We start from the raw sequence: 23,867 nt of genomic DNA, 5'->3' as shown, positions 1-23,867 counted from the left end.
TAGCCTCTTATGAAACATTCATTGGGATTGTGGTTTTGAAAACGACAAATCAATTTAAAGTAATGTTTCTTCTGGTAGATGGAGAAACGCAGCTAGCCTCACACCCATCCCAGGCTGACATTTCCCTGAACCTCCTAGCTTCATCCTTTCAGTGTGTTGCAAATGCGTGACACAAATGTAGCAGAACTGAATGCTCCCACAACGGTGCCAGACGCTCTGAAAGGGCCGGCACAGCAGTCCGCATGCCCGACATAAATAAAGCATCAGCGACCACAGGACAACAGAAGGCGTAAGTGAACAGAGATGCACACAAGAGTCAGGTTTTGTAAGATCATCCCTGAGTGGTTGCAGCTATTGGCTTTATCATTTTTTCCCAGACCAGGGCTGAATGGTTGAGTAGGAAGACTTGGGAAGCCCCTAGCAATCAGGGAAGGATCCCAGACATGCAGAACTTCCAAGCAGCAAACACAGGCTGTCTTGCTGGGGAGATAGTTTTCTGGGAGGTTTAGGAAATGAATGGAGGAAGAAGCAGAAAGTGAAAGAGAAATGGGTAAGGGTGTCCTCTTTTTCAAAGTGAAATCCTCAAGTCTCAGAAAACTTTTCCTATTCGAACTGTGGTGCTGGAGAAGACTCTTGAGAGTCCCTTGGATTTCAAGGAGATCAAATCAGTCAATCCTAAAAGAAATTAACCCTGAATATTCATTGGAAGGACTGATACTGAAGCTGAAGCTCTAATACTCTGGCCACCTGATGTGAAGAGACAACTCATTGGAAAAGACCCTGATGCTGGGAAAGATTGAGGACAGGAGGAGAAGCAGGGGGCAGAGGATAAGATGGTTGGATGGCATCACTGACTCAATGGACGTAAGTTTGAGCAAACTCCAGGAGATAGTGAAGGACAGGGAAGCCTGGCATGCTGCAGTCCATGGGGTGGTAAAGAATCAGATATGACTTGGCGATTGAACACCAACAACAACTGCATTTGACTCTAAATCCATAGGGGTTCATGGCTCATGCAAAGTCTAATGGCACCAAGCATGATGTTTCACAGGTAGGAGGAACCTACTGAAGGTATTGAACTATTTTTATCTTTAACTTGATTAATTCTTTCTTCCTTCTTTCCTCCAAACCCTGGATTTTCCTTTAACATGACTTTGGTTTCATGAAATCCTAACATCTGATTAGAAGTGGAAAGGCAGGCAGAGAAGACAGAATTATGTAAATTGAAATTAGTATAAATAGTAAATTTGAGGACTTCCCTGGTGGCTCAGATGGTAAAGAATCTGCCTGCAATGTGGGAGACCTGGGTTATATCCCTGGGTTAGGAAGATTCCCTGGAGGAGGGCATGGCAACCCACTTCAATATTCCTGCCTGGAGAATCTCCATGGACAGAGAAGCTTGGTGGGCTAAAGTCCATGGGGTCACAAAGAGACTTTCACTTCCAGTCAAGATGGGATGTAGAAAAAAGAGGACAAAATCCATGAAACGATGATGTTCAGAAATTGGACGTAAGCAGAGGAAAGTGATTCCTGAGAAAGGAGAAACAGGCGAGGTTAGCCCACAATCACCTGGAGGTGAAGGCCATCAGGTAGAGCCGGGCAGGCTCTCAGAGTTCACAAGAAGGTGCTGGGAGGACGAGGAAGTCAGAAGGGCTGGAGTTCTCTGGGCAGAGAACCAGAGAGGCAAGAGCACAGACAGAACTCAAAATCTGCAGAGGGCCCCCTCTCCTCAGCTTGCAGAATGCTGATCAGCATCTACATATGATGAAACTACCCGAGGCCAGGAAAATAACCACCAGAAAGGATTACAGAGAACAGCTGCTTCAGCTCACATGGGACCAGCCATCATTCGGACAGAAAAACTGGAACCCTTGTATTTATACCACATCAGTTGGGATGGAGGGGGTGGAGGAGGGATGGAGTAGGAGTTTGCGTTAGCAGATGCAAACTATTATATATAGGATGGATAAATATGATCCTAAGGTATAGCACAAGGAGCTGTATTAATATCCTGTAATAAAAACCACAGTGGAAAAGAGTATGAAAAAGAACATATGTGTGTATATATAACTGAATCACTCTACTGTACAGTAGAAATTAACACGGCACTGTAAATCAACTATAGTTCAATAAGATAAATTTAAAACTTATATTATCAGTTTAAAGACTCATGTAGTACTGACTTAGTAGTGAAAAAAACTTCAAAAGGGGATCTGCTTGGACCCAGTCAACAAAGCTAAAAGCAAGCCACAAAAGGATCCAATCCTTTTGAAGGAAATGAACAGCATTCCAGAACGAAGCTCAGAAATATATATAGTAACACAAAATATCCAGATTCTAACAAGGTAAAATTCAAACCATTATTGTTATCCAATCAGAAAGTGCTAGACAGGCAAAGAAACAGGAAAAGATGACTCAGTTGCAGAGTGGAGGTGGGTGGGTGGGGAGGCATTTGCAGCTCTGATACTTAAGGAAGAAATAATATTAATTTTATACAAACTCATCAATGAAATTCCAGATGAGGGAATACTCACCTATTCATTCTATGAGGCCAGCATTCCTTGGATACCAAAACCAGACAAAAATATTACAAGAAAGATGACTAACATCCTTAAGAATATAGATGTAAAAATCCTTAACAAAGTTGTAGCAAATTTAATCAAACAATATATTAAAAGGATAACATGTCAAGTCCAAATGGGGTTTATTCTAGAAATACAAGGTTGATTTAATGTTTGAAAATCAATCATATTTCATATATTAACACGCTACATGATCACCTCAATAAATGCAGAAAAACTACTTGGCAAAATTCAACATCTGATAAAAACTGATATTCCTGATTAAAAAAACTGTTTACAGACTAGAAATAGAAGGAAATTTCCTTGACCCGATAAGCAGCATCTACAAACCACCTACAGCTAAGGTCATACTTAGTGGCTATAGACTGGAGTCTTTCTCTCTGAGATCAGAAACAAGGAAAAGATGTCCACTCTCACCACTACTATTCAACATTGTACTAGAGGTCCTAACCAATGCAATTAGAGAGGGGAAAGAAAGAAGAATCTTTTAGATTATAAAGGAAGAAGGGAAATAGCCAGGAGCAAAAATCATCTAGGAATATGAAGAAACTTTGGTATATATGTGTGTGTGTGTGCTAAAACTTTTCAACTTATGTTTTAAACATGTACTGTTTCTTTTATATCCACTATACCTAATAAAACTAATTAATTAATTTCCTAAGTTGTTCAATTAGGAAAAATAATATTATTTGTGTGTGTGTGCAACCTTCTAGTTTTCAAAGAAATATTACTTTCATTTCTGATTTTCCCAAGACCCTTGGGGAGTTAGGAGGTGGAGTAGTGCCGTTTCCATTATTCAGAGGATGTCTGATCTCAGAGAGGCAAAGAATCTTAAAGTTCCCATGGTCAAACAGTGGTAGACCCACAGTTAGAATCCACTGGAACAATCACAATACCTGCGCTGTTTAGAATACAAGTCTCAGGGGGAACATTGCAGTTGACTTGTTGGAGATTCCATTAGCCACATTCAACCAATAAATCTCCAACATCATTGATAATAGGTTTAGAATAAGATCAAAGTTACAAGTGATAGTTTGAGAGGATTTTCAATCACAAAATGCAAAGTACCTTACACTCCAGCCACCCTGATGAGTTATTGGATAGTTTATTGATCAATCATGTTGGGTAATCATTGTAAATCTGGAAGCTGTAGGACAGAGAGCCTGTGTAATGGCACCCAAGTCATTCCCAATAAAAGAAGGAGTGCATAAAGGAAGGTTTTCTTTATGACTAACACACTCTCCTTGTGACTCTCAGATTCCTAGCGATGCTCTTCTTCATGACGGATGCATTTTCACTCCATGTGTATTTGAGTTTTTCCTTTATCTAAAACATCTAATAGCCAGTGAAGGACAGGGATGGCCCCTGCAGTTCAAAGATCTACACTGTATCTGTAAAAAGGTTTGAATACATATGGGAAACATAAAATCCCAAGTCCTGCTTTATTGCTCCCCAGCTAGATTTCTTGGATAAGACTTGCACCCCAGCTCCAGATTTCATGTTGTATCTAAAGAGGGCAGATTGTTATGGAGGAATATCTGAAAGTGACCCTGTTGCCCTTCCAATCAGTCTTTCTAGGAAATGAGGGCTAAAGTAGGCAAACGATACAATCATTGCTTTTATTTTCAGTTTTCTACCGCAAACTGGTCTGTTTAACTTGTGAACTAGACAGACTATTCATCCCTTGTCGGGGCCACCCCTTTCACCAATCCTTCTCAGTTAGCTTAATGAGCCCCATTTCGCTGTCTGCCCTCTCCTCTCACTTTACTGGCTGTGCAAGATTCCTAGCTGCTTTTCAGTTCCTCCCTTGAACTTTAATCATTCAAGGACATTTCTATTTCCTTCAGTGCAGTGTAAGCACCTTGAAAGCAGTATTACATTTCACTCAACTGTCTCCAATACTTCGGCCACCTGACGTGAGAAGCCAACTCATTGGAAAGGACCCTGATGCTGAGAAAGACTGAGGGCAGGAGGAGAAGGGGGAGATGGAGCATGAGATGGTTGGACAGTATCACTGTCTCAATGGACATGAATTTGAGCAAACTCCGGGAGATAGCAAAGGACAGTGAAGCCCGGCGTGCTGCAGCCCAGGAGGTCACAGAGTCGGACGTGACATAGTAACTGAACAGCTACTGGCTCATCACACAAACCTCTCTCCTGGCTAATTCATAACACTGAGCAGATATGAAGATGGGTAAGAGAAAAGAATGCAACAGATAAAATGCACAACCATGTGTCCATAGCTTAGATTACGAAATGGCACATTACCACGACCTTGGGGATCCCACCTGTGTCTCTCACCAGTCTGATCGTTGACGTTGTTTAACTTAATCAAATTTAAAGTCACATAATATCTTAACAGGAAATGGCACCCCACTCCAGTACTCTTGCCTGGAAAATCCCATGGACGGAGGAGCCTGGTAGGCTGCAGTCCATGGGGTCGCTAAGAGTCAGGCACGACTGAGCGACTTCACTTTCACTTTTCACTTTCATGCATTGGAGAAGGAAATGGCAACCCACTCCAGTATTCTTGCCTGGAGAATCCCAGGGACAGAGGAGCCTAGTAGGCTGCCGTCTATGGGGTCGCATAGAGTCGGACAGGACTGAAGTGGCTTAGCAATTAGCAATATCTTAACAATTTTGCTAAATGTTACAAGGAGTTTGGAACACCATAACTTTGCATACTCCTTTTTTTGTAGTGCATTTTTTAAATCTTGCTTTTTAAACCCTACAGAGTTGATTGATACTATTTTACACAGCCATCATTTGCATAGGTTTATACCTCCTTGTGCTCCCTCTTACATCTCAGATCTACATTTGAAGTCCCCTTCCTTTTCATGAAACACTGCCTTCAGAATTTCATTAATAAAAGTTACTGCTAGAAGGCACATCCCTGGTGGTCCAATGGTTAAGACTCCCAGCTTCCAAGGCTGGAGGTGTTGGTTCTATCCCTGATCAGGTAACTAAGATCCCACAGGCCTTGGGGCATGGCAAAAAAAAAAAAAAAAAAAAAAATACCAGCTGGAAAAGTTTTTATTGATCTGAAAATTAGTTTATTTTACTTTCATTTCTGATAGATTTTCCTTTTGCTAAAAATACAATTCAAGTTGACATCTGTTTTCTCTGTGTGTGTGCTAAGTCGCTTCAGTCATGTCGGACTGCAACGCTATGGGCTGTAGCCCACCAGGCTCCTGTGTCCATGGGATTCTACTTCTTCTGTGAGTCTATTTCTGTTTTGTAAACAAGTTCGTTTGTATCATTTTTTAAAGATTCTTATTAGGTTATAAATATCTTTAGTTATTTTGTAGCCCAGCAGGCTTTGTTGGTGTAAGCGGAAGAACTGGTCAGGGTATCTTGTATCCAGACTGTTGGAATCACAAACTTCTACAGTCTTTTCATTGTTATCGCAACAGTGATCATGTGTAAACATAGTCTCATTTACAATGATGGAAAAGATGTTACTTTGGGAAAATATGATTCCTTTTCTTGTCGCCATAGCAAAGTTCTTGAGAGAGGGGGAAAAACAAGAGAATCAAAGAACCAAGGGCACCAGGGAGACACAAAGGAGTAAAAGCAGGCAAGTGGGAGGCGGGCTGTACTAACTCCTGAGCCGGAAGCAGTGAGCTCCCCTCAGTTGGATGGACTTCTGTGGTCAGGACAGGTGCATCTGAAGAGGCTTGGGAGGGTAATGCTGGACATTAGCAAGCCTCTAAATTTAGATCTCTTTCCAGAAATGACACCCATTTAGATGGGGTTCTTAGACCCATCAGATACCGTTGATCAAAACTAATTGTTTGGAAACTCATTTTTCTAGGTGTCTGCATCAGAAACTCTATAACTCAACATGGATTATTAGATTTGTATTTCTGCCTGAAAATCCAACCAACTTTGAATGTTTTGCCTCCTGGTTCAAACCTTGAACTTTGCTCTTTTCAATGAATGCCCCCAAACGGTAGATTAATATTAAATATTAACCAACTCTATATTGCTTACATTTAAAAGTATAATTTGATAAGAGCTTTTCTCTAACCTATCTAGTGAATGCACTTCAACTGTGAATGAATTCCATGAATATGTGTTCTATTCAATAATTAGTAGAATCTGAAAGAAGTAATTTCTTCTCTGTCAAGCCATTTTCACTAGATTGTCAAATCTTATTGATTTGACTTCTGTATGTAATTTGTGGCTCCATGTAATTTGGGCCTTTGGGTCTCTTTTCATTTAATTTTAAAGTCTTCTGGGAATCACTTCTCTTGTGTCATGCATTACTTGAGAGCTCTGCAGAATAATTTTCTATTTCAATGAAAGAACCAGGTAGGGAAGACAGTTAGGAAGATCCAATCTCTACTAAGCTCTGTTCACACCTGGAGAAGAGAAAAATAGAATATGTGTTTCTTTCTTGGCATTTTATAATTTTCCCCAAATGTATTACTGGCAGTTTCTTAGCCATATTTATTAATTTCTCATGAAAATCCAGTCAAAATATTTTGATCTTACCAGTAATCTTTCAATATTTGCTGTTCTTTTAATAAGCCCTTATGACTATTTTGATAAGTGGAGATGAATGATTGTTCTGAGACAAATTCACTTTTATCTGTTTTTTCTTTTCAGATTTAAGACATGAGTTTGAGCAAATTCCAAGAGATAGTGAAGGATCGGGAAGCCTAGCACGGTGCAGTCCATGGGGACACAGAGAATCAGATATGACTTTCCAACTGAAGAACAAGACTATGGAAATAAGTGTATGAGGGACTTCTGTGATGCTCCAGTGCTGAGGCTCCACACTCCCAATGCCAGGGGGCCCAAATTCAATCCCTGGTCAGAGAACTAGACCCCACGTGCTGCAACTGAGAGTTCACATGCTGTAGCAAAGATGGAGTATATAAGATCCGGTGCAGCCAGATATTAAATATTTAAGTAAAATATTTAAAAATAATAATAAACATAAATAAAGTGCATTATATGATAAAGTCTTTCAGTTATAAATATAATAGTTAATATATTGTTTAACTTATTCCTAACTGACAATCAGAATTTTTACTGATAGTTTTTGATTCTACTTCTGAAGATCTGCAATAGAAAGAGGTTTGATCCTGAATTCGAGCTGATGTAATAGGTCTCTGAAGTTAGCTCATAGAAACGTTTAAATAGTGTTAGTCGCTCAGCTGTGTCTGACTCTTTGCGATCCCATGAACTGTAGCCCACTAGGTTCCTCTGTCCATGGAATTCTCCAGGAGTGGGTAGCTATTCCCTTCTCCAGGAGATCTTCCCAATTCAGGGATTGAACCTGCATCTCCTGCATTGCAGGAGATTCTTTACCATCTGAACCACCAGAGAAGTCACAAAATATGCAGAATTTTAAGTAAGACAATAGTGTATGTTTGCATATCTCAGTTTTCCTTTTCCTTGTCAAAGTGTTAGTTGCTCAGTCGTGTTCAACTCTTTTCAACCTCATGGACTGTAGCCTGCCAGGCTCCTCTGTCCACGGCACTCTCCAGGCAAGAACACTGGAGTGGGTTGCCATTCCCTACGCCAGGAGATCTTCCCAACCCAGGGATCGAACCAGGGTCTCCTGCATGGCAGGCAGGTTCTTTACCATCTGAGCCACCCGGGAAACCATAGAAACGTTTAGTACCCCTGTTATTTCACTAGGGGGAGCTGTTGGTCCTTCATTACTCAATGAAGCAGCCGAGGAATCGGCCGTCTGTGAGGCTCCTTTCTGATTAAGTGTTTCATCATGTCAAGCTCGGCACAATTGTGAACAAACTCTAATCCTTCTGAGAGGCAGTAAAGAAGCTCCGAGAAAGAAGCTGATAAACTCAATCAGATACCTTAGAAACTTCTAAAGTATGTTCAGCTGGCTTCAGGCCCATCATCAAATACTAACTTCTGTAATACAAAAAGTAAAAATTATAAAAATTCCATACAAGAAACTCATTAAAGTTGAAAGCCATGGTAGGTCGAAAGGGACATAGTAAATGGTCTCAAAATTGCTTATTAAAGAAAGAACGGCCATGAAAATGTTGTCAATTAACCAGGTTTTTCTTTTTTTTCCCTCTTCAGTTCAAAGAATATGGATATTCCTAACCCTCACAGCTTGAGGATGTGAAAAAGTTCCTGTGCTTACCTAGATCTGAATTTCTAGTGGCTTGCTAGACCATTCTGTCCCTTTGGAATCTTAGTTCTGGCTTCTTCTGGGGTCCAAATGGTTACAGAAGCAGGGAGCAAACATTCCCCCTGACCCCACCCCTTACCCCCTAGCACAGCACAGAGCCTTCACTCTCAGGATGTCACTCCAATACTTTGGCCATGTGATGCAATGAACTGACTCATTGGAAAAGACCCTGATGCTGGGAAAGACTGAGGGCAGGGGGAGAAGGGGGCGAAAGAGGATGAGCTGGTTGGATGGCATGATTGATTCCAGCGACATGAGTTTGAGCAGACTCCAGGGGATAGTGAAGGACAGGAAGCCTGGTGTGACGCAGTCCATGGGGTCTCAAAGAGTCAGAGACGACTGAGCAGCTGAACAACAAAACAGTTTCTTTACAGTGTTGTATTAGTTTCAGGGGTAGAGCAAAGTGAATCAGTTATACATACACACATGTCCGCTTTTTAGAATATTCTTTCCCCATACACTACTATATATAAAGTAACCAGTAAGGACCTACTGTAGAGCACGGAGAACTCTTACTTCTCTTTCCTCTTTTCTTTCTGTTATCAAATTCCAGCTCCTCAGAAATATCACCCAGATAATCTGCTGATAAGCAGACCAAGTTGTGTTTCTTCTTATTGTGGGGGCGAGCGAGGCAGGGCCTGGATTGTGAGGGTTGGAGAATCAGAGGGAGGAGGCCAAAGCCAGGATCCTCACTGAGATTCTGACGTCTGGTTAAGGTGGGTATTCACGTGAAGGAGTCTTTATGAAGGTCGGATGAGCGCATCAGCCTTACCATTAGGACTGTTCGACACCGCAGGCAAAGATTCAGAGGCAGGGGTTGAAAGCGACTCAGGGTGTTATCTGCAATGTTCCTTGTTGAAAAGCCAATGGTCTTTCAGGAAGATATGGGAAGACCAAGGAATCTGTAGCTTTCTGAGCAGGCATTTCCTGGAATAGTAAACACACTCAGGAGAACAGTGGAGTCTCATCAATGCAATGAGCTGGGCGGGAGGAGATGGATCCTCCTGAGACAGTTAGGGTCTCAATCCCCCAAATTGAGACAGTTTGGGTCTCAATCCCAGAAGAGCCTGGCGTGGAAGAGCCTGGTTCCGACAGGTGTGTGGTCCCCAGAGCCCACTCTGCACTTATTCCACAGGCATCTGGGGCTGTTTACCCAGTCTCTGTGCCCGGGAGATAACTCAGCCTTGCATTTCACGTTATCAGATTGTCTCCTGAGCACTCAGAGAACCTGAGCATTCCTGGAGTTGGAGGTCACATGGGAGAGGCTGGGGTGAGGAGCAGGGGTTTCTAGAAGGTCCGGGAAACAGCAGACTCGTGGGAAGGTGTATGCATGCTAAGTCACTTCAGTCATGTCTCTTTGTGACCCCATGGACTGTACCCCACCAGGCTCCTCTGTCCATGGGATTCTCCAGGCAAGAATACTGGAGGGGGTGGCCATGCCCTCCTCCAGGGGATCTTCCTGACCCAGGAATGAAGCCCACCTCTCTTATGTCTCCTGCAGATTCAACCTGCAGGAAAACCTGTCTCACAAGCAGGTTCTTTACCACTAGTGCCACTTGGGAAGCCCAGTGTGCAGATACTGAGTCCTGAATACACACCAGCCCTGCTTACGTGAACTCAGGAAGAACTCTGCTTTGTCCTTGGGGAGAAAGCCTAGGAGAAACACCTAGAAGAAACCAGAAAGAAGCCTCCTCATTTCCTCTCTCAGGGAACCTCGAGGAGCAAAGAAAGGAACAGCTGCTCTCCACCCACTGCCATCCCTGGGGGGAGAAAGATCAGTGGTATAGTCTCCAAGTTGGCATGGCTTTGGTGGCAGTTCCAGATGAGAATCCTGGGTGGTCTTCCCAGGAGGCCCTGGTGGGGGAGTGCTGAGTGGTGTGCATGGACCCGGGGTGCAGAGCAAGGAGGCCTCCCCTAAGAGGGTCTGGAGGAGCGGGTGCCCAGCAGCCATGCAGGTGAAGAGGGGCCCAGGCTTCATGGTAGGGTGAGGCTGAAGACCCCAGGGTCCTTGGACACTTGCAACCCCCAGGCTCAGGGATGCAAGCTCTGTGGTCCTCAGACAGCCCTGGCAACCCAGGGAACCACCTGCCCCCAGTGGCAGCCTCCATCAAGAACCAGCCAGAGGCCAGAGATTCCCCCAGCAACACGTCCCCTGAACCCACGTTAGCTTGACTTTGCCTGGATCAAGTCTCCAAAATGCCCACAGCCTCCCCAATCCCACTTGTCCTTAAAGAACATTCTGGAAAGGACAAGTTGGAATGAAAATACAGGATGCTCTTGAGCCATTGCAGGTAAATCATCTCAAGCGCGTGAGTCGGATATGTCATTTAGGACCATGTGACGACAGTGCAGGTCCCTCTCAGGCCACATGGGGACCACAGTGAGGAACCTGCAGGCTCATTGCATCTCCAGGGGAGTCTGCTCTGCGGGAAGGGACCAAGTGCAAAGGGAAACAGAGGAAAAGATGAATATTTCCTCCCAGTGAAGCTCCTACTCATTAAACTTCAGATCTGGTCTCTGTTTAGAGGAAGTATTAACTTTCTTTGAAAAATAAAGTAAATAGTAAGTAGCCACATAGTAATACATTAAAGCTTGCTTATAAAACCCTCACCATCAAATATCAGATTTGTAGCAGGTTAAAAACATTTATCTTCAAACATTGAAATGATATGTGCAAGATGTCTCTACACACCTGGACATTTAAATACTGGTCGTTGCTTTCTTTTTTATAGTCTTTCTGATCTTTTGTCACTCAGCAGATTATTGCTATAATTTTTGTTCTTGTTATTTTCTTTATGGTATAGTTAAAAAAATTATTTTTTCTAAAACTACTCTGGGGTAGCACATACAGAATATCTCATAACGGTTTCAGAGCACAGTCTTGGGCAAAATAAAGTCATTGCAGGTTAATTAAGAAATTTAGAAAATTCTTCCATGGACATCTCTCTGCCCTGAGAGGAAGGGTTATAATTAAGATAGATTCAGTGTCATTAGGATCATTTGAGATGCCAGCTTTTCAAAAACTGAAGATAATAAAGTCAGTAGGGAGAAAACGCTCTGTGTGCTTAACTCATTTATGGAATGAACTGACCTTGACTGGGACAAGGAAAAGGGAACTTTTTTCCTCTCCCCACTCTGTCTTCACACATGCATGGTTGATCCCTATTTCCAAGGTCTGGGTATGCCCCTAAGCTGATCCTATCACTTTCAAGGATTAGAACCATCTCATATTCAGACCTTGAATATGAGAAGGTCAAGGTCAAGACCCTTGTGACTCACAATTAAGTCTGTTATTCAAGTTGAAGCCTCCCACAGCTCAGGCCTGGTGCTTTGGGAACTCAGGGGGCAGGGCCCAGAGGCAGGATGGAGCTGGGAAGGAGGAAAGGGCTGCTCTGCGAAGCTCTCTCTCCTGGCCTATGTGGGAGGAGGGTCCCAGGATGAGGGCTAGTCCCGATGACTGCTCCCATGGGTCCTTTGGGCTCAGACACACCCAACCTGGGACGACTGAGGCTGCTGCTCCCTGAAGGGACAGATGGACCTTGAGTCCAGCCCGGGAAGCAAGGACAGGAGAATGGGGGAGGGGTTAGGCCAGGGCGAGCCTTCCAGGCCAGGCTCTGGGGGCCAGTAGGCGCAGTGAGGACCTTGTATTCACTTCCTAGGACTGCTGTCATGAAGCACTAGACCCTTGGGGTGGGGCTGGGGGGGCTTAAAACAACAGAAAGGTACTGCCCCTCAGACCTGGAGGCCCGAAGTCCAAAACCAAGGTGGCCCCAGGGCACCTGTGTGTGCAGGGGACCCTTCCTCATCTCCTGCAGCTTCCAGTGTTTTGGGGACAATCTCTGGTGTCCATCCCTGGGCTCTTGGCCATGGGGCTCCAGGTGCTGCCCCTGTCATCACACTCCTGTGTCTCTCCTCTTCCGAGAATGTTGGACCCCATTTTCCCTTAAGCAATTACATCTGCAGTGTCCTTCTTCCAAACCAGGTCACATTCAAAGGGACTGGGGTCGAGACTTCATATGTTTCTTGGGAGGAGACACAGTTCACCCCGCAAGAGACCTGGAAAGCCCTTGCCGGCTCCTCATGGCTTAGTGTTTAGGTGGGAATGTCAGAGGGGACCCTCTCGGTCCGTCCTCTGCTTGGTTTCCGCCTTACAATCAGCCAACTCCCACTGACTGTGCACTCAAGCTTCCAGAACCTCCCGTTGGGCACATGCAATGGCCTCTGTGGGCCTCCTCAAGCCCTCCCACACCTCCACTGAGAGAATTCTTTATGCTTCAAGCTCAGCAACACTTCCTCTGCTGGGCCTTCCTTCAGCCTTCCACCCTCCACGTTGTCTTCCAGCACTCACAATGGGATCCTTGTTAACTAGCTGTCATCCATGTCAATCATCCCCTTTGGGTTCGGGGCCCCTGATGTGATAGGATTGTTAGGATTGGTGGCTGAGTTCTCCACTAGACGCCCCTCCACCCAACCCATTAATCCCTAGTCTGCTCATGCTTGTGCTCAGTCACTTCAGTCATGCCATGGACTATAGCCTGCCAGGCTCCTCTGCCCACGGGGATTCTCCAGGCAAGAATACTGGAGTGGGTAGCCCCGCCCTCCTCCAGGGGCTCTTCCCAACCCAGGGACTGAACCTTCATCTCTTGTGTCTCCTGCATTGGCAGGTGGGCTCTTTAGCACTGAGCCACTGGGAATGGAGTAAAATGCTGCATTTGACGACTGGTCAATGTTTATTGGGAGGAAGACTTGAGATGCCAGGATGCCTCCCTCCCACGGGGCAAAGGGAAGGAGTTGAGCCTTGGTTCTGAGTCTGTCTGTGGCTTCCAGAGTCAGGCCAGGTGTCAGCAGGTGGGCCTGGCAGGTGGCTGATGAAGGGTGTAGGTGCCCAGAACGAGAGTTCAGGGACTGTGCCCATTTCAAGGCAGCAATGGGGTTCTGAGGAAAAGAGAGGTAGATGGGAGGGAAGGGAGAGAAGGAAATTCTAGGCGTGTCCTGCTGGAGGGGACAACAGCTCTGCAGTCGTCTGGGGATCCTCAGGAACGGACTGAAGGTGGGGATGTGTTTGACAGTGACTGTGTTCTCAGAGTGCTCCGCAGTGACAGGAGAGAGTGTTGCTTGTTTAGTGACAGTCAGACTGTTGTTTTGTTGTTCAGTTGCCCAGTTGTGTCTGACTCTTCGTGACTCCACGGACTGCAGCACACCAGGCCCCTCTGTCCCTCGCCATCTCCCGAAGTTTGCCCAAGTTCATGTCCATTGCATCGGTGATGCCATCCAGCTGTCTCATCCTCTGATGCCCTCTTCTTCTTCAAGACAAATGAAATGGCACACTCACGCTGTGATCTTGTCCAGGAATTCACACGTGTTACATTTGAACTGACACTTGCTTTTAAATTGTGCTGGAGAAGACTCTTGAGAGTCCCTTGGACTGCAAGAAGATGAAATCAGTCAATTTTAAAGGAAATCCACCCTGAATATTCATTGGAAAGAATGATGCTGGAGCTGAAGCTCCAATACTTTGGCCACCACCTGTGTAAAGAGCTGACTCACCGGAAAAGACTCCGATGCTGGGAAAGACTGAGGGCAGGAGGAGAAGGGGGCAACAGAGGATGAGATGGTTGAATGGCATTACTGACTCAATGGACATGAATTTGAGCAGACTTGGGAGATAGTGGAGAACAGAGGAGTCTGCATGCTGTAGCCCATGCTGCTGCTACTAAGTCTCTTCAGTCATCTCCGACTCTGTGCGACCCCATAGACGGCAGCCCACCAGGCTCCCCCGTCCCTGGGATTCTCCAGGCAAGAATACTGGAGTGGGTTGCCATTTCCTTCTCCAGCTGTAGCCCATGGAGTCCCAAAAAGTCAGACACAGCTTAGCAAACGGACAACAACAACAACATTTGAGTAACATTTGAAAACCAGCTCAGTGTGTGGGTTTTTTCCTGCTAAATGGATATGCCGCGCCATCTAGTGGCGCCCTGGACAAACTGCCCGTGGTCTGGAACAGGTTCTCTTTTCCACCAAATTCTTGTACTCTGTGTGCGCATGTGTCCAACATAATTGATGCCAGATTAGGATAAAACTCTAATGAGAAAAGACTTTTCAGTGGCCATGATGCCTTTCATGAAAAAAAAAACTGTTGGGAGGAGAGAAGGGAGGAAACAGGGATCTTTGGCAAGAACAACAATTTATCAATGAATAAATATTGAATGTCCACCGTGTACCAGACCCTGGGCTGTAGCGGGGTCGCAGCACAACCTGCCCTCCTGGGAAATGCGTAGTCATGTGTCGACATCCTCACATTTCCGAGGATCTGTTTCCCACGTGTGCATACTCAGAAATTACAGAGAGAGAATCCTGAGTCTATACAATTTTCTAGAACACTCAAAAATCTGTGTTCTTTGATATATAGGAACTTCCTCCCTTCCAGTTTTTCAGTTTTGGGGATTAGTGAGTGTTTTCTGAGCCATCCCGACGGCTCGCTCACTTCAGTCCCCACCCCACGCCTGCCAGTGCAGCTGTCCTCAGCCCAGGCTCCTGGAGACTTGCGACTTTTTAAAATGGATTATTTTACCTTTTAATTAGCTTTTATTGGATTATAGTTGCTTTACAGTGTTGCATTAGTTTTGAGTGTACAGCAAAATGAATCAGCCATACATACACATATATATTCCCTCCCTTCTGGATTTCCTTCCCATTTAGGTCACCAGAGTGCATTAAGTAGAGTTTTTATGTTTTATGCTTGCTTTCAAAATGTGAGGAATCCCGTTAGGATTTTTCCATCAATTGAAATAAATAAGCCATACCAGCAGAAGGACATATACATATAAATGAAATAGACAACCTATCGTTGGGCCTATTTTAGAAGTGAAAATAAAATGACTAAACTTATTATTAAGGAGAAGGCAATGGCACCCCACTCGAGCACTCTTGCCTGGAAAATCCCATGGATGGAAGAGCCTGGTGGGCTGCAGTCCATGGGGTCGCTAAGAGTCGGACATGACTGAGCGACTTCACTTTGGATTTCCTGCATTGGAGAAGGAAATGGCAACCCACTCCAGTGTTCTTGCCTGGAGAATCCCAGGGACTGGGGAGCCTGGTGGGCTGCCATCTATGGGGTCGCACAGAGTCAGACACTACTGAAGCGACTTAGCAGTAGCAGCAAACTTATTATTGGAGAAGGCCTTGTGTTTTTGTTTCATTTTGCTCCCTCATTTAATTTAAATATGCACAATATTTAATAGAGCATTCCAGATAATAAAGTAGGGGGCTTGTCGGGGGTCAGCCCCCTTACGTCACTTAACATTTGGTCCCCTGTAGATATTCCTAGAGAGATGCAGGATGCTTCATGGATTGGAAGACTTAACTTTATTAATGTTGATTCTCCTATAGTTGCTCTAGAAAAAAGACTGCTGCATGCCAGTCAGTGTTTGAGGAGCTTTGTGGAGTGAGGAAAAGAGAGGTGCTCACTTTTTCTGTAAATCTTAAAGTGTTCTAAAAATGCAAACCTTTTCATTTAAAAAGTAACTGTTCAGAAAGTGAAAAGACAAGCATATACTGGTAAGAAAATGCTTTTAAAGCATATCTGCTAAAGAACTGACATTCAGAGTACATAAAGCACTTTTACAACTCAATATTAAGAAGATACCCTGAATTAAAAAAAAAAAAAAGACAAATGATTTGAACAGATGTACATGTCACCAAAGAAGATATATAAATGGAAAATAAGCACATGAAAAACTGTTGGTTATATCATATCATGCGTTGTCATTGGCAAATGCAAATTAAATTACTTTGAGTCCCACCACTGGAATCACTGGTATTAAAGAGTGAGAATACTGAATGTAAGCGGGGATGTGGAGCAACTGGAAATCTTGGAAATCAGAATTGTTGATGGGAACACCGCCTTGGAAGCCCTTTTTCAGCTTCTCAAGTCGTTCTCACATACCTGCCTGTCACTCAGCAACCCCACCCCCTGGTAGTTACTGAAGAAATGGAGATATACGTCCACGCAAAGATTTGTAATTGAATGTTCACAACAGCTTTGCGTGTGGGAGCCAAAAATCTGTCAGCTATCCGAACTGACGAGTGAATCTTACTAGAGGCCGGTGGAGGGGTCACTCAGCCACATGAGCCAAAGGCCACTGAGTCACAGAGTGTTGTGGAAGTCGTGGAAGGGTCTCAGGGCGTTAGGTTAAATGAAAGAAGATACACAGACCTCAGACTGTACAATTCCACACATGTGATGACTTCACAAAAGCCAGTTCAAAGTAACATAGAGCAGAGCAGTTGTTTCTGGAAGGTGGGGAATGAGCTGACTACACAAACACAGTAGGGAATCTTGGGGGGCAGTGAAGGAATGTACATCGTGAATGTGGCAGTGGTTATAGGGCTGTTTACATTCATCAGTCTTATCAAATTGCATACTTAAAATTGCTGGATTTTATTTTAGAGGTATAAAGGTATACTTAAGTAATGCTGATTAAGAAAAGAACTGAGTCATGAGCCTTATCTAAGCCAGCCCCTGGAGAATGGAATAGAATTCCCTAATGGATCTAGATTTATCAAGATTCATGCCCAGGATAGGGACAAACCCATCTTCCCTCAAACACAGACCATCTGAAACCCAGGTTAACTTGGGGTTTGTTAGCGAGAACAAAGGTGGAGTTACAGCCAGGTTTGTCTTCTACCCAAGGTCAGATCTACAGGCTTCAGAGAACACTAATATCCTTATTCAAATTAATCATATATAATCGCCTTGTATTTCAAATCCAGCCTTTAGTGAATAGGGCACTACCTGTAGAACCATTCCTAGAGATGCAAAGTGTGTAGATGTTGACGTGTTAGTGGCTCAGTCATGTCCAACTGTTTGTGATTCCCATGGACTGTAGCCCGCCAGGCTCCTCTATCCATTGAATTCTCCAGGCAAGAATAGATGTTACTGAGCAATAGTTATTCAATGAAAAGACACATTTTGAGAAAATCTTCCAGCTCCTTGAGCTGGCACTTTAGGAAAGAATGGATTAAGCTCGCCTTGAATGAGCTGTGACATTGTGACCAGCACATGTGGTGTGGGACCTTCCTGAAACTTCTCTTTTCCTTTCCTTCGTTTGGGTTATTTTGTTTTCAGTCCTTGGCTGCTTGGCCTGTCCTGTTGGCTTTGAAGGGAGGACATTTTTGGCCAAACTCTCAGAGAGGAAAGACATAGGCTGCTTTGCTCCTGAAAACTGTTTATTTTTCCCCACTACATATGTTTTGTTTCCATTTCTGATGTCTGTACTGAAATTTAAGAAGCCAGCCTACACCAATGGTTCTCATTAAAATTGACCTGCACTGGCCCTTGCTGCTATCTAGATTTGAGGAACAAAGCTCTTTTTGGGTGAATATGGGACTGTGCATAACTGACATTCTCTGTGGGTGAGGAGCTCCTGGTCATTGTCAAAGAATTTGGGCATCAATTGACTGAGCTCTAACACAGGCTCAGCTGAACCATCTGATATGTAAGAAAGACAATCTGGTAGAAAAATAATCAGTGCCTTCTTCTACATTCTTTAGGTCCTAAATACCTTCGGAATGTAAGTAATCAAAAACCAAACAAACGTTATCTGAAGAGTCCCTTTTCTTCCTAAAAGCCCTCCCCAAGTGACTGACGTGAAGCTGGACACTCAAGAATCTCTTTGGTTAGCCTGGTCACTTGGAAAAATGTAGTGAAAAATATTGTCTGTTATGCTGGGAATTTACACATAATAAATCCATCCTTGAATGTATTTACACTTAAATGTGTCTCTTTGCAGATAAATATCCAGGTTTCATTTTGTGAGAAAATGAAAACCATGTAGCCCGGGGCATTTTTGTCTCAGTTATTAGGAAACCTGAAGTTAATCCTCTGAAGAGTTGTAATGATGAGTCCAGCTTAGGCACCTATTAAGAGCTGATTTTTTTTTTTTTTTGAACCATCTGGCACATGCCCAGCCTTGGAGACCCGGGAATAACAAGACTCTGGTCCCTTCTCCTACTTAAGGCCTTTCTGGTCCCAGGTGAAGTCCCTACCGCACGCTTGAAATGCTAATATTCTATCCCGGGATTGACGTGGAGAATGTCTGGACTGAAAGGAAAAGAACCTTCTCATCCTAATAGGAAATAGAGTTTCCTAGATTGCCATGGGTATCAGGAGACCCCCACGCTGCTGTGATAAAAGGCTTCTCTGTTCACAGCCTCCTCCGTCTACCCCACTACCTTTCAGAGAGTGACTTTGGCTGTGCCTTGATCTTGCTTCCCTCCGCCACACCTGACCTCACCACCCAGCTCTGTCTCTCCTGTTCCCCATTTCATTCTACACGCTCAACTGGGGTCCCTATACGATGCGTGCACCACACCAGTGTTCTTGTTATATGTCGCGTGTCGTAGGAGAATCCACCAGAATGTCTCTGCGGTTGTCATTAGCAACTTTTTTCCAGTTATTTCTGGTTCTCCTGCACTTACAGGCACAGGGCAAGAGTCCACAGAGGCCGATACGACCCGGTGACCTAAGCGCTGGCCTGTGACTTAGCTCTTTGGCAGCCTCCGTGATTGTGGAAGCAGGTGTCGAAATGAGGCCTCCATCGGCTTGGACCCCTGAGTTACAAGAGGGAATAGCCCGCTGCCAGCCCACCATCATCAGTCAGGAAAGATACCTTGGTCATTTTCTCCTCTGAGGTTCAGGAGTTGTTGTATTGTTACTACCATACAACCTGGCGTATCCTGACGATATGGCTTTCCCTGTGTTTGTCAATTTTTCTGTTTCACAGTATTGCATAAACTTTTCACATCCTGTATTTTCCTGGAGCATTCAGGACATGGTTTGTATTCTTTTTTTCCCCATTTTTTTGCCTTATTATTCATCACTATTCTTACTGACTTGGAGAAGGCGATGGCACCCCACTCCAGTACTCTTGCCTGGAAAATCCTATGGATGAAGGAGCCTGGTGGGCTGCAGTCCATGGGGTCGTGAAGAGTCGGACACGACTGAACGACTTCAATTTCACTTTTCACTTTCATGCATTGGAGAAGGAAATGGCAACCCACTCCAGTGTTCTTGCCTGGAGAATCCCAGGGACGGGGGAGCCTGATGGGCTGCCATCTATGGGGTCGCACAGAGTCGGACACGACTGAAGCGACTTAGCAGCAGCAGCAGCATTCTTACTGACTACAACAGCCAAGTCCGAGAACTTTAGCATCCTTGACTCCCAGTTTCGCCCTCCTTACTTTTAGAACTTTTTTCTTTGTGTTATTCAGCATGCAACAGGCTCATGTCCTGGAATTCATTATTCCAAGAAATATACACTGGGACAGAAATTACACAATCAAACCTATCTTCTACGTTCCAAACTCCTGACCCCTCTGCCTGGATCCATCTGGGTTAAGCCGCCCAGGCATTTTGTGCCTGTTTCCTCACTGGAAGATAAGCTAACAGCCGTGCCCAATGGGGTTGTTGTGGGGATTAAATGAGATCATGCACAAAAGCCCTTGGGTCAGCGGCTGGCCCACTGCGAACTCAGTAATGCCGTTGGCTCTAATCATGGTTGTTACTACTATGTGCTGTCGGCTACTGCTCTCTGCCACATGTTAGATTTGCTCTTTATCCCTGTTACTTTGGGTATGCTGTTCTCATTCTAATTTTATTTATTCTAAGTGTGTTAATTTCTAAGTCATCGTATCTATTAACATCCTAGGACCGTACTGATCTCCTGTGGGTTAGCTTCATGCATCTTGACCATGGCACCCCCAAACCACTATTTCCTTACCCTGGAGTTGATGTCAGGCTTGAGAACATCCCCAGCAAAGACCAACAGGGAAAGGGCCCCACTGAGCTGATCAAACCACAGAATTGTCCGGAGGAAAAATACATGGTTATTGCCCTAAGCCATTATGTTGAGGGGTGATTTGTGGCCATAGCAAAAACAAACTGCTATACATTTTAAAGACTGAAGGCAGGCGAAGGGGACGACAGAGGATGAGATGGTTGGATGGCATTACGACTTAATGGACATGAGTTTGAGAGAACTCCGGGAGATGGTGAAGGACAGGGAAGCCTGACATATCACAGAGTCGGACACGACTTCAAGACTGAACAACAACACGCATTTTAGCTGAGTGACTTGGAGCAAGTTGGCTAACCTCTCTGAGCCTCTTATTGTTTTACCCTTGAACTGGACATAATACTGACTTTGCACAGGAGGGTTAAGCAGCAGGCACCGTAAACGTTCAGTAAAGTGGGTGTCACTCATCTTCCCTACAGCTCCCTCTCTCACACAGAGAGAACGGAACTCTGTCTCAAATTTCCAGCTGTGTTTCTAACATCTCCCTCAGACTATCTCGTAACATCACAATTACAACAAACAACTGGACTTGTGACTTCCTCTCCCAGTGGCTCACCTTCCATCTAAACAATTTTTTTTTTTGCATTTTCAGAAAGAAAAATTTAAATCTCCAATTTCCTTGCTCATCTGTATCCAATTAGTTACTCAGTCATGTTCCTTCTTTTGAAATCTCATTTCATCCTCTTTCTTCTGCATTCCCACTGCCCTCCTCTCTGCTCTATCCTCCCCACCTCTCCCCCCATCTTCCCCCCAACCCAGTCACTTGTCTTCCATTTCTCTTGATTCCACTCTTTCTGTTTACTGCCAGAAGATAGATTTTCCTAAGTAGGACTTCACTCTTGTTTCTCTGATTAAGAATCTATAATTCCTTCTCATCACTTCTGCTTCAAGATCAAATTCCTCACCTGGGTTTCTTCCTACACACTGTGGACTCAATGCAGCAACCAAACTGACTTCCCACTTCTCTCCAAGTGTTCTGAGCTAGCATGTCAGGCACAGATTGGGAGGCAAAGATTAAAACGCTGATGCTCTATTTGAGAGGTGAAATCCATGGCAACAGAGAAGAGGAGAATGCAGAGAGAAGGGGGAGATGTGACATAGAAGAGTAAGGCATGAAATGCTGATTCTGCTCTGGATGAACCAGAGGCACTCACGGGGGTCAGGTGGGGGGCTTGGAAGGCATCTGAATGCCAGGCTTATCCGAGCAGAGAAGAGGACTCCGGGGCCTCCTGCAGGGGCTGGTAGAGAGAAGCAGGAGGAATTCTCCATCTTGCTCATTTGTCTTCTATTTCTCATCAGTCAAAACTCCTAAGAAAAAGGTCCATGCCTCTTCCACCATGACCTTGGGCACAGGATGTAAGCTCAGCTCATGATTGGTTCCCTAGGTTTTGGAAGATGAGCTGGTGAAACAAAGATGGAGCGAGCAGCTGAAGGTCAGATGCCTCTTGTGCTGTAGCTGGTGTCAGCTGCTCTGTTCAGGTCGGTGTTCTTGACCTTGGGCCTGTGGCCAAGCATCTGGAGTTCTCTAGGTTCCCATGCATCCTCCAAGCCTTGTCCTCCAGGTTCCTATGGATTCTGTGACCCCCACTCTTCCCACCCCACAAATATCTCCCCAATTACCTTGCCCTCTTTAAGGTGGCCAGAGTCAGCTTGCATTGCTTGTAACTGAGAGCTCTTTTAGCCCTAGTAGCTCACATTGCCTTTTGCCACCTGGGGATGTTTAGAAAACTTTGAGATGATTTATATGACATGCCAGAATAATGCAGGAACTGCACCAGTATCATTACATAGTGTTGAATGCATCAACATCATTATCATTTTCAACAAGTATTTGTTTAATTTCAGACACTATGGCAAGTGTTAAGAGAAAATAAAACAAGAGGGGCAAGAATTCGTTGTTTAATGTGAAAAATAAGTTAATAAAATTCACAGATCCGTTAAAATGGAGATTGCATTACAAGGTACGTTGGTGGCACAAAGGAGCAAGCAGTCTGCAAGCACTGAAGCAATCACAGAAGGCTACCTGCGGGAGGGGATGTTTGAGTTGGGTTTTGAAGGATGGCTAGGAGTTCAATGAGAGGAAAAAGGAAGAGATGATGGGCATCCTAGCCAGAGGGAAATGCAGTTGAGCCCTGAAAAGATGGGATCAGTCCGTGGGATGTTAACAGTTTCCAGCAGGTCCTGAGATTCCTGGGCAATTCTGAAGGTCACTTTTGATGACTGTGGGCACGGGTTGAAGAGCTCCTGGTGAGTGTAGTTCTCCAGTCTTGTTCAGTGGCCATGATGCAGTCCTAGAACAGAAATTGAAGCAGAACACCTGTGAACATAGATGTAATGTCTCCTTTCAAGATTCTTTAACACCTGGTAGCTGGTATTACTTTTGCTGTCATTATAGGTAGTAATTAGGTCTAGTGGTCTATATTGTTTTCCAGATTTTACAGAGAAGAAACATCGAGGCTCAGAGAAGGTAAGTAATCTGGCCCAGAGTCAAACAGCTCATGTTGTCCAGAAACACAATTCTAATTAGTATACGGCATTGAATTAACTACTACAATGACCAGAATTAACTACTTCCTGAATCCTATAAAGGATCTTTTAATGGAAAGATAATGTCTGTTTCACCACAAATCCTATTTCTTAGTATCGGCGTCTTCCTAAAATGTGAAGATCGTCTCTGCTGCCAGATCACGGCAAGGTGTCTAAGTCATTTGACTATCCACTGGCTTCCTGATGAAAGGTATGTAGGGGTTGTGACAAAATGAGCGAACATGAGGATCTGGGGGTAAACAAGGAGAAAAGAAAGGCTCTGGGAACTGAAGGTGCAGAATATGGAAGAATATCTGCCTCCACGTGGAGTGAGCAGGAGGAGAACTTAATAAAAACAGAAGGAATCAACATAACAGTGATGGTTTACAAGCATCTTCTCCCAAACTAGGGCAGATGAAAATGACACATGACAAGTACCTTCATAAACACCATTTCCTGATGAAAAGTGTTACATACAGGATGGATAAACAAAATCTTACTGTACAGGACAGGGAACAATACTCAATATCCTGTGATAAAACATAAGGGAAAAGAATATGAAAAAGAATATATCTACATGTATAACCGAGTCACTGAGCTGTATAGCAGAAATTAACACAACATTGTAAACCAACTATACTGCAATAAAATACATTTTAAAAGAAACGGACATCTATTTCCTAATTTTCAGATAATTTGTGTCCAGCTTTACCAAGTCACGTGTGCTGC

At 44.3% G+C, this 23,867-nt stretch overlaps 1 non-coding gene across 1 annotated transcript; it reads right to left on the bottom strand.

Annotated features, from left to right (window-relative positions):
* Positions 1-8,124: 8,124 nt before the first annotated feature.
* On the bottom strand, positions 8,125-8,196 carry TRNAG-GCC (transfer RNA glycine (anticodon GCC)). The gene has a single exon. It is a non-coding gene; the product is annotated as a tRNA-Gly (tRNA).
* Between the last annotated feature and the right edge of the window lie 15,671 nt (positions 8,197-23,867).

Source organism: Bubalus kerabau, chromosome 21 (assembly GCF_029407905.1).
Source record: "Bubalus kerabau isolate K-KA32 ecotype Philippines breed swamp buffalo chromosome 21, PCC_UOA_SB_1v2, whole genome shotgun sequence".
Classification (NCBI taxonomy): Eukaryota; Metazoa; Chordata; class Mammalia; order Artiodactyla; family Bovidae; genus Bubalus; species Bubalus kerabau.
The sequence above is the reverse complement of the archived record's forward strand: the minus strand, read 5'-3'. Positions and strand labels throughout refer to the sequence as shown.